Genomic DNA, 15394 nt, shown 5'->3' with positions numbered 1-15394 from the left:
AGAACATACTAACAGTCCCGAATAAGAAGTTTTCACTTCCTTATTGTTCACAAAGATACATAGTATCTTCCTTTGATGTAGATTAACAATTTTAATACTGATGAGCATAGACTGGGCAGAAGAAACATAGTATCTCTGGTTCTGCTGCTGAGGTTTTCTTTATTTTAATTCCTCTGAAAAGACTTTTCAGTTTCTGTAACTCTGTTCTAGGGGAACCACGTAATAATGAAAACTGAAGTCAGTTCTAGGCTAAAGGATTAAAGTGAACATAGCAGTTTTTTTTCATTTAAATCATGAAAAAATAATACTTCTACTTGGAGTTAAGACTGTTCATGATGTTTTTGAAGATTTTTGCTTTGAGAAACTAACCCACGTTCACACCTGTGACTCAAAAGTTTGGGGAATGTTCAGCACATCTACAAGGAAATTAGATTAAAACTGCTGCCAGCTTGTTGGAAAGGTACAGCTGAGGGTTTTTTACTAGCTCTAATAATTACATTTTAATATGGAGCATACATCCAAGTGATCTATACTAGTGTCTAAAATTCTTTGTGCTTTTGTTTTCAGTTTTAAATTTGTGATAGCTATATCAACTGATAGGTGAAAAAGTAAGACACTGTTATTGCTATGACTTGCTTTTGTTGTTAGTACAGTTTTAGACTCCAGATGGTGGGATTTATGAATTTACAAATAGTATAGATCTGCAAGTCATTTTTGTCGATCTTCCTATGCAATTAATAAGACTGGAGAAAATTCTTCTTCTTTCCTTTTTCAAATTATCTAGAAGCAGAAAATTGGATTAAGGATGAAAGAAGGATGATGGAGTCAGAGTGAGGTGATGAAGGAGCTGCTGATACTGGAAAAAATCACACAAATGATCATTCTTCTTCTATTCCAATAAGGTAGCAGGGGAGGAAGGGCACAGGCAAGAGAAGGATACAGTGTCTTTCAGTTCTTCCTAATCATCGTCCTGACCCAAAACTCTTTCTTCTGCTCTCTTATTTCAGGTCAAGGTCCCTAATTAGCATGTTGTGTTGGCTTTCCAAATCTGGTTGGAAGGATATGAGTAAGTGGCTGGGAAATAGAGACCTTTTCAATTTGGCCTAAGGTGAGAGTCAAATGCAGTAAGTCTTATACTGCAAGCTTCCTCCACTCCAGACCAAAGCATATTATTGTTTGTTGAAGCTCAATATCTCTTTCATCTCCAATTCAAAAGGCAAACGTATACTAGTATGCTTTATACACAACATACTTTGAGAAGCAAATCTGATCCCTTGCTTTTAGTGAGTAGCAACTTAGCCCACGGTAATTCCACAAAATATTGTGCAGGGCTCCCTCTCTGTAGAGGAAAGTGTTTTATAGAGTGAGAAAAGGAGGAAGAGAATATGGTTTGTGATAATTATCACCATTCTCAGGATGTTCTTAAGTGCATACTTAAACACTTGTACAGGAACATAAGTTTTGAAAATACAGAAGCATAAAATAATCTTCCAGATGCATTAAAGAAAATTATAATGGAAAACAACTGTTCCTTGATAAGCTGACTGAAATCATTTCAGTTTAACACTGGAGAACAAAAGCTGAAAGCAAATGTTGCAGCCATAGGGGTTCTGCCAAAGTAAAGCTGCCACATACATTAAAAGTAATCTTCAATATAAGGGAAAGTAATTGTTCATACTTGTGTGAAATTATGGCTCAGTCTTTTATTGCAAGGCATTTCTGAGTTGAAGGTACAGAGAAAAATTTTGCAGGTTAATGTCGCAGGCTGTCTGCTGATGTCCAGAGCACATCTTGCTGACCATGTTTGCTTAAGGGAATTCACTCAAAGACAGAATGTGGCTGAATTTTAAAATTATACAACACACAGAAAAGGTATGAATTTATGTCTGTTTTATTTTTTTCCTTTAACACTTGAAATAATTTATATGCTTTAAAAGGGGGCAAAAAATTATTTTTGTAATACAAATTAAAGCTTATGAAAATATGTTGAAGTGAATACGCTGGTTAGCAAGCTTTCTGAGCATGACCAGCTCATGGACATGCACGTGTTTTCTTTGTATTAATTTGCTCTTTTGTCTTGGATCTGAACCTCAGGAATAAGCTCTAGGACAGAACGTCAGTATTTGATCATCAGGGCATCCCGTCACACTATGAACAGTGACACTCTTATTGCAACCACAATCTTGTGCTTCCTTTGACATGTAAAGACCACCTAACACTGTACACTTCAACAGCTGAAAGCACTCAGCACCTCAATCCTCTCCCTTCCTCCCAGGTAAGACTTTTATACTCTTAAGTCATTGTTTTCCATTATCTTCCTTTCTGAACAAACAGCATTCTTGGTTTTTGTGGGTGTCTAGCCATCACCAGCCGTATTTCTAAGCTACTGGTGTGGGTGTGTGTGTGGACACTTCGCGTTGGTCAGAGTTCTCAAAGAATTCATAATTTACATGGCACTTAATAATCACTTTTATAGATTGACTTTTTCATAAACCCCAAACAATTAAAATGAGTAATTAAGCCACCTGATAATTCTGGATATTTTTTCCTTAATAGCTATCTTGGGGATACATACAATGAATAATAGAATAAAATTCTGTCAACTGCTTTGAAATAATTTTTTATAAAAATCAGTCACCAAGGCTGCAGTCCTTGGAGAGGAACTCAAATATATTTGTTGTTCCTTTAAACTTCATTGCACTTAGATGAAATAAAAAGCAGACACACCTTGGGTTCAAACATTTCACACATTCCAAATAATCACGTGCTGCTTCTTTTCTCACATGGGTTCAGCAAGAACCAAATCCTTCCCTTCTACTCCCCACCTCACTTCTCAGTTTTATCAGAAGCTAATTAGGATGATCACAACAGGAAAAGGCACGAATTTCCAAAGTGACCTTTTTCCATTTTCTTTTATGAGGGGCTTCAGCTTTCTATCAGATCAATTAGTTAATTGGGCATCACTCCCCTAACACATCTCACTAACAAAAAGCCCTCACCTTAAATAAACAGTCACACTCTTTCATTGTACATTGAAGGCTGGAAGCTCGTTATAATTGGGGTCTGCTGCTGTTTCTTTGAGCACTCTCTTATCTGGGGATCAAGCTGCATGTAATGCAATCTTCCTCCACATGAATGAAAATATTATCAAAATAAACCTTTTCTGTTGTCCCTCTCCTTCCCTGATTTCCCTGCCATAATAGTAGACTATTCAAAAAAAAAAAAAAAAAAAAAAAAAAAGAGGGGGAAAAGCCTTTAATTAGGCTGAGCAAGATTGAAAGGGAATTTTATAGTCATATGGTATTTTAACTTCAGTGTTGTTATTTAATCCTGCTTTCAATTACGTTGCAGTTGTACTGTTAATGATCCCCTATATAAATATACAATAACATACTAGCAGTGAAGTATAAGGTGGTTATCAAGAGGTCACACTGTTTAAAAAAATAGATACGATGTAGCTGAGGGTCTCTTAGAACTGTTCCACCATCTACTTTTACATGGGGTTTGATTTAATCCTCTCTTTTAGTATCCTATTTCTTAGTTAGACAAGATTCCTAGTGACAAAGTAATCTAAAAGAAAATAAGGGCCAAATAACTAAATAACCCATGGTTTTATGTTGGAGTATTAGTGCAGCTGTGAGATACATACTTTATTTATTTAGAGAGACAGTACACATTTTCATATACACTGCTATATACATTTTCTTTTTTTGTGTGCATGGTATTAGGTCTACTATGGCATTTTTCTAAAACTGAACGAGGCAAATACAGGGCATTATTGTGAAGCACAAGCATTACACAGGAGAGCGCCATTCCTCTCCATGACAATGGGGTTGCTACCAGATGTCTCCCAGGTCTGGAGTCGACCTTTGAGACTAACAGATAATAGACAACTTAAGAACAGCTGTTCTGAGGGAAAGAAAAAAAACCCAGCTCCTGTAAAAAGTATCTTAAAACTATGGCAAACGTTACAAATGAACTCTGGTTGTTTATTGTAGTGGTCTGCTTTAAAACTACTCTCAAGTCTAACATCTCAGAGTAAGAGTCCTATGAAACACAAAATGAGGAGTTTCCAGTGCTTAGGCACTCATTCCTAAGCTTTTTAATAGTAATGATTGAAAATATACATCCAGGAATCTTTTCACTCATCACTGAAACAGAGCTGTGTCCAAAATCAAATGTGGCAGCTGTTTAGCAGTACATGACAACACTAAACAAATGTTTAGACAAGGGGAATGAAAAATATTATACGAAAAATTGTACGTCGGTAGGATTTATTTACAGAAAGCAATGCAGGAAGAATTGTTTCTATATGTTTAACATGTTTTCCAGGCATAGGCTTTGGCTCCTGAAATATACCAGCATTCCAGTGATTATTAGTATGACGGACTTCAATATTTTGGTATATTAATGTTAATAAAACTACATCCTTTGCTTACCAATACCATACAGAGAAATTTTTCTTAACCAAATATATCCTATGTATAAGGATTGCTGCCAAAGGTTTTACACCAGTGATAAATGTTTTCCACTGTGTTCATTATATCAGGTTTGTCATTGCAGTCAACTGCTGTTTTGCCATTAATTTGAATGGAGGGTAAGCAAAAGTTGCTGTAGTGGTCTGCAGCTATATCAGCATTTATGTTTGTGAGCAACACAGACTATACCTTTGGTATGTCGGAAAGTATGGATTTAAGAAGGAATTGGAACACAATTTTGTTTGTTATCCTATTTGTCATTGTAGCTCCTGAGGAATGAAAAAAGAAAAGCTGGGGGGGGGAGGAAGTAACTGAATTTCCTGCTTTAGGGTGTAAAAAGATCTGTACTTGTGATCAGGAGGGCACATGGCTGATGTTTTTGAACTGACAAGGTATTTTAGAAGTAGGCAGTGTTTGTAGGGGAAGGATGTCAGTTGTGGGCTGATGATACCTTTAATTGGATACAGCTAGGTCTAGGTTTCTTCAATAATTCAAGAAGTTCACTTAATTGCCAATAAAATATACAGAGTGTTAAGACATCAATACTGTATTACAAGAAAGACTGCAGGAGAACGAAAATGCATTTAAGTAAAGCCTAAAGCATTGAAAGACGAAGGTCTTAATATAATCAAGAAGTCAGAAGCAGAAACCCTAGAGAAGGAATCTGTATGAGTAAACCTCAACATAGCACTGCCCTCTTCATGTTTAGTCATGTATGTCTTTCAGTTACTTTTGACAAAGTGAGAAGGTAAGAACAAAGTGAAGACACGGGTGTCAACGTTCCTTTTTGACATATGCAAACACAAGCAAATGGTAACAATATTTATGCAGTGGAATCAGTCAATAACAAGTAATTTTAATTAAGATTTTAAGCATTCTAATTGTGTGATTATATATCATATGATGTTCAAGCAGCTAGAGAAAAGCATTTGGGAGGAGACGGAACAGAAAGCAAAAAGATGGCTTTATTTACCTGTATGACAAGTAATAGTCAGTCTTGGCTTATCTTTTCCCTAAAACTTGAAGGACACCCCTCGTGGATGTAAGTGGCTTTAGTTTACTAATGTCCCTGAGAGCGGCTTGTTAAAAATGAACGAAAGAACTTCTAAACCACTTTTCAAAAGATATTAAGGAATGGTCAGATTCTGCAAGCATTAGTTCTGCTGACGCACACTTAACAGCTTTAAGTTCTATTGTCATGTTGGCCTTCAATAGGATTTCTTGCATGGGTTATGCCTGGTCCATCATACTGTGCCCTAACTGAAACTTTTCTAAGTAACAAAGAATGATCTCTGAGGTCTAAGAACAGCTGTTTGCTATAGTAAGAAGAAAGACAGAACTGCAGCTTAGTTTGAAATCAAGAAAACCATGGAAGTTTCCTCAGTGACCTGACTAGACTTTTTCATTAAGGCACCTTAGAAAATAAGTTTTCACTAAGGCACTTTCAAATAGGTTTATTTTTTGGTATGATGCCGAGCTGCATGTTAGCATTGTGGATTTTGAATTTGAACTGCTTCGCGGCATTTGGATATTTTGGGATGTGACAGTTTGGCTGAAGTCCAAATCTGCCCTACAAAGATTTTTATTTTACCGTATCAAATGCCGGAGCTGTTTCTTTTTGGCTGTTGCCTAGTTTGGGGCAGAAGCCAAGGAATGTGTGGGCAGGCTGGGGCTCTAGAGTAAAGAGGGGCTGACCACCCTACATGCATAGTTCTCCGACAAACTGAGCACACGTGGTACCGTTTGCAGCCTACAGTAAAGGCAGCACGGCTTTCAGAGGCGCTGAAAAAGTGTCAGGAAGATCACTTCTACAGAGGTGGAAAAAATTTTAAGAACAATTTTAACCACAGGTTCAAGAACTAGCTGTGATCTCAACAGCCTTTCAGCTGAATCACATTGCCTCAAACTCTTAACAAGTATCTTGCAAAGAGTAACAACTGAGGAACATTCTCAGTGGGTGCCCATCTTGAATAGTCACTTTTCAGCAACCAAAAGATTATTTTGTGGAGTGCCTACACTCTAAATACATTTGCGTAGCTAACCTATCACCCTGTTGAGATGCTGGATGACTGCTTTATAGCAGATGTGGACATTTACTATCCTTTGCAAAAATGGCCAGTAACAGCCTCAGTAGCGGGTTCTTTGAAAACCAAATACGGCATAAAACGCCGTCTCCAACGTACGGTGAAAAATAGCATAAAATACTTGAAGCTGCAAACTGCTGCCAATAGCTTCTCTAAGAAGTTGAATGATTTGGCCTAACACTTCTAATTTTCTGTAGGCCTGTCCAAATAAAGGAAGAAAAAAATGCTAAAGCTCAGTTATCATTGCATTTTTAAATTAAGACACTTTGTTTTTATACTTCTGGAGTCAGAACTCCTTGTGGAAAGAAATGCGTTGTAGACAGTTAGTCATTCATTACCAAATAGAAAAGAAAACCCCACCATGTCAGGAAAATGCTTTGGTATGAGAAATGTGTACAAAACCAACTATGTCTTATGTCTTATTGACCTACAGTTTGCTATCCACTGGGGTTAATTTTGAGGCTCACTGGTTTTGTCTAAAGGAAAAAGATTGTGTTTTTCTTGCTTCGAGCTCTAAAATTTGTGAATAACTTTTCCTGAAATTCTGAATTCTGAATTTCAAGAAACTGAAGAAATGTATTTAAATGTTTGAGTACTTGATACTGTTTCCAACAATAGTATTTTCTGATCTCCAGCAGTAAACATAACACAAATATTAGCACTCAAACAGAAAATTATCAAAGATGTTCCTAACTAACAAAAGTGCAGTCCTCTTTTATTGTAAGTGGAAACTGACACAAATTGACAATGCTTTAGTGTGAGTTTGACTAAACTTGGCTCTCAGCCTTAACTACAAGATTATTTTTGCCCCAATAGAGCAGTAAAATCCAGTACTGAACATAGACAGAATGCTGTGGGAGAACAGAAATTTTATAAATCACCAAGATAAATGCATAGAATTATATGATGAAAAGAAACATAAGGTTCACTGTGTCATTTTTATTGCCCAAAAGCATTGATAGAAAAAAGAAACAGAAGTCTTTACTGTGTGTGTGGTGTTCATCCTGAATGGATGGATGCTCTTGAATAAATCTTGTTTCTAGAAGGCATGACATTCTGAGAAAGCTGTCTGTAAGATTATCGTTCTTGCATTAAAACCGACTCCTAAATTTTTTGATTGCAATTTCCCAAATATATCCAAGGGGACTGGAAATTAGAACATTTTTTCAGTTCATCATGCAAATATATTATAGACTGTGCACATATGTACACATACAGTGTGTATATATATACTATGTGATAATAAACTATTTTTTTTTTCAGTGAAAAATGCTGCAATCAGTGTTTGGGGAGGAAAGTATAATCAAATTGTAGAATCACAAAGTCCTGGTAGAAAACCTTTTGCCTTACGCTGATATTATTTACATCTTATAAACACAGTCGCTGACTTGTAGCTCCTGTCGCGGATCCTTAATGTTGTCTTGCTGCTCATCCTCTCACACATGAACGCCTGCCTTTGAACCCTGCTCCCTCCTGGAATTCACGCTGTTTGGCCTTTCATGAAAGAGAAGGCGGCTGACATATTCTCAGTCAAGCATAATACGAAGATTTAAGCTGAAAGTAAGTTGGTTTCACTTCCGCCTTTTTCCCCGATCAGATGGCAAAACCACCACATCTTCTGTTCCGTTTTCATGGAACATTGGTGCATGTGCACTGACATACACAAATTTTAAAAGCATAGCTCTTTATTGGATCCAATTGATTTTCCATCTCAACGGACTATACTGAGCTGCCATTTGACCAGTGTCTAAGTAAGAGAGTGAGCAGGTGAAGGGAAGTACAGAAGGAACGGCATTGATCAACTAGACAAATACACAGAGAATGTTTTTAAGAGCCTACAAACATAAACTGCCTTTCCATCAGCGACTGCATAATTTATGAACATTATCCTGTCAGACTAGGCACTGTATCCATCTGTTTTTCTGTCAAATTCTCCTGAAATCTGCCCATATTATATTTGATTGAGAAAACAGTAGTACTGAATAGAGCTTACCACAGTAGCAGGGGTGTGTTTGCAGACTCTCAGAGCTGCAAAGAGTTACCACTAGACAGGTCCGAGAAGCAGTTGTACCTGTGCCTGACTGGTTTCTCTGTCCTTTTTTCAAACCTCCTCACAATTTTTCTTTTGAGTTGCTTTAGGCCTTGTAAACGCTATTTTAGCAAGTTAAGGCATTTTGCCAAATGATTTCCACAAGCTTAACGTGTTTTAATGCAGTCTTCAACCTTCTTTGTCACATGACAGTTCAGTAAACGGTCCCCTGTCTTTGTAACAGCCTGATTTCCAAACCTTGTATTTGCAAGTCCCAAAGAACAGAGCTGAGTATCTACTTTGTTCTAGAGATTGCCATAAATCAAGGCAGTCCGATCCAGCTGGGTTATCTCAGTAAATTTGAATTTGAAAAATCGGTAAAATAGGCCACATTGCAAACATGGAGGATAGCCTGCCCTCTAAGTCTCCAGAAGGTCGTTTCGGCAGTAACAGACAATATTGCATCCTCTATACTGAAGCAGCAATGAGGTCAATTCATACCAACCACCTCTGGGATGAAAATCTGGTCCAGGATCCACGCTCTGTTCAGTTCTTAGTTTTTCAGAGTAGACTCGGTAAGTTATGTGCTACAGATTAGTCCTGTGAGAACTGGGACAGTGTGAGAGAACCGTATTGTCAGCTACTGCAGAAGCATCAGAAGATCTGCTCATGGCATACGGAGTGAGATATAGGTGTACTATATTTTAGTCAGAGAATCCCCTTAAAAATCACAAATGCCATTAGCTGAAACGGGGCAATATGCAGGTTAAGAGTTTTCCTGGCCTGGAATATAAAGGTCTATGTCTCTTGGTTTTACACCTTTTTGCTGGAACCATTGTTTTTTATTGTCTGACATCTTGCAGTCGGGTCATAGACTTGAGATGGATCTGCCTCCATCTTCTCCTTAAGTGAGCATGCTAAAAATATCAAAGTAACTTTGAATATCTAAACCCCGTTTTATTGGGATACAAAGAAGATGAACAACTTTTCAATGAGGACATGCAGTCATATTGTGTCCGGCAGGTATTTAAAAAAAATATATATTAAAAAATTTTGAAAAACAATGATGCCCTTTGTCCTTTTCTACGAGGTCATGCTATGTTTAGTACACATCATGGGGTTTCTTTATTGCAATATGATCTACTGTTGCAGGTTGACTCCAGCCAACATCTGAAGACTCAGACTCTCTCGCTCAATCCCCTCTCCCACGAGACAAGGAGAAAATAGAAGGAAGACGGGAAGACTTGTGGATTGAGATAAAGACAGTTTAATAGGTGCAGCAAAAGCTGTGCCTTCAAGCAGAGAGAAGAAGGAATTTATTCAGTGCTTCCCGTCAGCAGGCAGATGTTTAGCCGCTACTTGGAAAATGGGGTCTCGGCATGCATAACAGTGGCTTGGAAAGATAAACACCGTGACCACAAAGGCAACTGCTGTTAAGGCAATGCCAAAAAAGAGAAACCAGAAATCCTCCCAGCCAGAGGTCACTCTGGAGATATGATTTCCAACAAAAACTTCTCTTATCCTGATGCAAAAAATGGCTAACTTTAGCAAAATCAAGGACTACACCTTACTGTTGTTCCCTCTTACTTCTGGCTTCCTGAGTAAGTGGGTGGCCGGTTTGAGAGTTAACTGGCAATGACAAGCTTTAGCGAGCCTTGTGAAGGACCTGTAACTTTTGTCTGGTTGCACTGATTACTGGTTTTGGCTTCAAGCAGAGGAAATCTCTGCCACGAAAGGTGCACTGCTAAAGGAGATTTCAAAGTACAGGAGAGACCTTTACGTTTCCTAAAAAATGCCTTTTGCCTTCTCACGCCTTTGCTAAAAGTTAATTCACTGCACTGCACTGAACAAGGACTTAACACACTTTAAAAGTGTTTTATATGGAACTATAATTATCATTTGTGATTATTCTACCTACACTGGAAAGCTGCGTGAGCTTCTAACAAAAGTTACGTTTTAAGTAACTATATCACACGTACTTATAATGTAATTTGACAAGTGTTAAGACTGAGGGTGGAAAAAAGGGATAGGAAGAAGAAATATAGGCTAAGAGCTCTCTGCTATTAGAAGGGTGGCTGAAGATACTGTATGGGAGTAATATGAACAATTTCTCCTCTGACAGATGATTCTGATGAGCCCTAAATACTTAAAAATCCAGTCATTTGCGAATCTTGGTCTTAGCAAGAGCTAGTTTTTGTTATCCTGCTAAAAGCAGTAACACAGTTGTATTCAATATACATTTTGTCCTCCCAATACACATGGGGAAAGGAAGAGAAGACATTTTGAAAGAATATACATGTAATTTATCTCCATATTCCTTTTTCTATGCAAGAGATGTAAAAGAGGGTAAATGGGAAGCCTCTTAATTTGCAATGGTACAAGACTGTGGAAAAAAATTAAACTATTCTGGCTTTGATGTTAACTTAGATATTATAATTTGCATAATATGACCTCTTGGAACTGCAGAGCTGAGAAAGCATGAACTACCTGAAAGGAGGTTGTAGAGAGGTGGGGGTAGACCTCTTCTCACTAGTAATAAGTGAAAGGACAAGAGGAAATGGCTTCAGGTTACGCCAGGGTAGATTTAGATTGGATATTCGGAAAAAGTTCTTCACAGAAAGGGTTGTCAAGCATTGGAACAGGCTGCCCAGAGAAATGATGGAACTGCCATTCCTGGAGGTATGCAAAAGACAGGTAGATGCGGTGCTGAGGGACATGGTTTAGTGGTGGTTTTGGCAGCATTAGGTTGATGGTTGGACTTGATGATCTTAAAGGTCCCTTCTGACCTAGGCAATTCTGATTCTAACTGTAATTGATGCTGTTCTGCCACCCCACTGCACTGACTGCTGTGGTGGTGGGGAAGCATAGCTATGATATTTCTGACTTTTGTTTTGCCAATACAACCACTTGACCACACAAAAATAACTCATTCTATCACTTGTTAGCAAATCCCCTTCAAAATATTGCTGAAACCCTTATACAGTGCATTTAAGCTGTCTTAAAATTTCTCTGCCACTTCCAAAAGCTGCAGCGTATCCTCTTATTTTAGTTATGTTTTGCTTTCAGGAAGAACACTGCTTCTGTGAACGCCTTTAACACTGGGTATTCAATTACTCAAAGGATGTATCTAGTAAATTAATGACAAACTATCCTGTGGCCTGCTTCTAAATAGTGAAAAACCGTCTGACTGTGGAAGACAATTCAGCTGTAAGGCCAGATTGCATACGTAAAAAGAGCAAAAAAGAAATTCTCACACTCTGTAAATATCCATTTATTGAAATGATCTTTAAACAAGTTAGCAATAGATAAACCGTGATTAATTATTCTATATCACAGTGGACTACTCCTTAAATCTTTCATAAGGTCATTATCAGTTTAGTCCGTTTACATTGCTAAAGACCTCAAAAGGTCTTACTTTGTAGAATAATTTTGGAAAACGAAAGCATATGAACTGTTCTAAAATAAAACAAGCCTATGCGGATGTAATAATTACAAATTGTTTTCCTCTCATTACGAATTACAAATATATCCCACGCTACTGCAACATTTTAATAACAATGTTGTCATTTTGCCTACAAAAGAAAAAAACAAAGATTTGCGTTAATGACAGCAATTACGTATGACATAAACATATGCACACAGTATTTAGTCTTTGGTTTCACTGGCATACACATGAGGAAAGCAGCGGGTTTAGTATGAACTTATACTGATGTACTACGCATCAGAAGTTGGACTATGTTTTTCAAAGCTGTTCAACATATGTGTTTATTTTTCCAGTCTTTTTGTGAAAATTCTGTCCATGGCAAATTATGGCTAAGAATAACTCACTAGGCATAATATACTCACTAGGTCTGGTAAATGATTGATTCTACTGAGTATTTAAGGATTGTGGTTTCTCTCTGGGCCAATGCATGAGGGACCTTCAGAACAGTTGTAACTCGACTTAAGTTCCTAGACAGAGATAAGGCTGTAACTGTAATTACCTTGACATCCCACTAGGACATGCAAGTTGGATCTTCTCCATGTGACATGGTAAGTACGGAGCAAATCACAGAATAGATAAATTAGTCCCTGGCCTCTGTTTTACTTTTTTTTTTTTTTTCAGTTTGCATCTTTCTGGAAGCCTGAATTCTCTCTCCCACTGTACAGATGTTATTACATGGCCAAAGTACACATAACCACTCAAACATATGAGGAGTTCACGCTAGTCATTTAACAGAAGAACGTATGCTTCTCAGATAAAATATTCACATATCCGTATGACTGGAGGTGTAACAAAAAGGGACCAATACAGTTGTAGAAAAGTTCCATGTGTAGACATAGTAGGATTTATTTTGATCTCAAAAGTTCAGCAATATTACTTGCAGTTCAGACAGAGGGAGAAAATAAAATACACATTTGCCAGTAGCCTACAAACACAGAGATGCACTTTGTAGGTGAGTTAATATGATGGCTGTAGCCAGCAGATATTTCAGGTGAACAATGGCAGCGCATTACTGGTTTACTATCAAAAGAATTATTTACTGCTGTAAGTACCTTGCTTTTCTGAGCAGAACATTCAAATGTTGTTAAAGAACATAACAGTCAGTTTCCAAAGGTTGCTGCCCCATAGGCCATATAGGAAAAGTCTGTCATCCACCTCCAAAACATGTTTATCACTACTGAAAATTAACCTTAAATTCACTCTTTAACTAACAAGTTGTATTTTATTAATTTATTTTTTACCTTGCAGAAAAATACATGAAATGTTTCACAGCTCAGCAGTAAATACATGTCCATTTCTCCCCTCATCTGAGTTTTTAGTCATAGTTAAAATGGCTACAATGTTAATGTCTTTCTATCCAGTTTTCTAAAGCAAAATACAAGCCACAAAATTTTTGTGAAAGAAAAATAAACTGTTTCTTGAGAACCTATAATTGATTTAATTTTCTGAAGAATAATATCTTAAGGTAGAGAATGAAAATAATGAATATTTTCTCATGTTGCTGCTGCTCAGTGCTCATTAGTCTTCAATGTCTTTTAAACTATAAGTATTTCAAATAGAGTGCTTAAGAGAAGGACAAATCTTTGTTGAGTATCTAAACTGCTTTCAGATGGGAAGGGGCAATTTTGTGTGGTTTGTTTCATTTTCTTCATGGGAAGGCCTTATCTATTCTCTGTATCTGTCTTCACCACTTAAATGATTTTCTTCCTTATTCTTTTAGGTGAAAATGTTACTGTCTTGAAGGTACTTATCTTCATTTCCAATCTGTAGAACTAAAGTTAACATCTGTGTTTTATAGCTGCAGAAGCAAAGCAGAGATACTAATTGGCTTTCCAAGCTCACACAGACTTGCTCAATCAGAATTGCTCAAGTCCAGGACTAATGCTATATTCACCAGAGGTGTTCTGAGCTTTATCAAAGCATTTAACCCAGGAGAGCTGTCCAGCTACGAGCTGGGCAGTAGGTGAAAGGAAAAAGAAAAGCATGTCCAGGTTTGTGGGGCTGATAAATTCTGTATTAACAAAAATTTGAAACATTTAAGTCAATATTCTTATATTAGCCTTCAGCTATACCAAGAGTTTGAAATCAATACAATGAGGAATGTATGCTGTCATTCCCGTTGGACCAAACTACCTTTATAAGCCTCACGAAACTTTAGCTGCTGAAATCTGTGTAAAGACCTAGGTTGTGTGGAATAATTTGGAAGCCTGCAGTAATCCAACCTTGAAAGTATAGAGGAACAGATAAAGAAGATAAAGGGCTGTGACATATTGATTAGAGTGGCATTACAATGGTTTCAGTTTTTATAACATAGACTTCATGAAAGAAATACAAAAATTTAAAAGAACGTGATGTTTTTAGAGTACAGTTCCATTTTCTTAAAAAAGAAACGCTTTTATAAAAAACTATTTCTTTTCTTGTCATAAGCTATAAGCTCAGTTTAGCTACATAAAGATGCAAAATATAGAATCATGTAAGAAAGGGGATTAAAGAAAACACAGCCATAGCAAATAGCCACTATTTTTGTATTGCTCACCCACCAGAGCTCTGAGAAGCCTAACAGCAGCAGCAGTTTTAAACCTTCAAAGACACTTCTTCCTCAAATATGCTTTTGATGCTGTATCCAAGGACCAAGCAACTAATCAGGGTTGCAGATAGTTGTTATTTCCATGACTTTCCTTTAAATTGTAGAAAGCAATTTTATTTTGGAGAAGTAAAAGTCTCAGCTGGAACCACAGTTCTATACCTAGTGTTAGGTCATGACCTGACCACTGGGGTGAAGGAATGACAAGAACAGCGCAGGAGATCCCAAAGATGCAAATCATCCAAGAACCACAAAAGTGAAAGGCTTGAAAACAGACTTTTTCTGCTACCCCTTCCGCTACCATTCCGCTAACAGGGAATTTGTAAACCCTTTGCATAAACCTGCATACTTCATTTTTCCTTCCCTTACATTCCACACCTTAATTATGTAGAGGAGCATGCAAGATTGAAAAATATAGCTTGGAATTATTCATGAATGCAAAATATAGCCAAAAAAGAAAATTCCTTGAGCAATTTTTGTGGTTTTCTTATAGGCGCCTCATCTTCCTTTTTCTCACAGATTTTTTTTACTTCAGACCCAATAAGAAACAGATAAACTGGATTCTACTGTAGTAGAAACAACAAAATCATTTGCATTCTAACTGCAAGTACTTTATTATTCATGACCAATCAGAAACAACATTGACAATTTTCAAAACCTCAATTGAGTTTCAAGGCTCACAATGTGAACCGGATGGCGGGTGTATGTGTGGAACCCCCTTCATTTGTCCCTAAA

The sequence above is a fragment of the Vanellus vanellus genome (assembly GCF_965231255.1).
Source record: "Vanellus vanellus genome assembly, chromosome: 6".
In the NCBI taxonomy this organism is placed as follows: Eukaryota; Metazoa; Chordata; class Aves; order Charadriiformes; family Charadriidae; genus Vanellus; species Vanellus vanellus.
Note: the sequence above shows the minus strand (reverse complement) of the source record.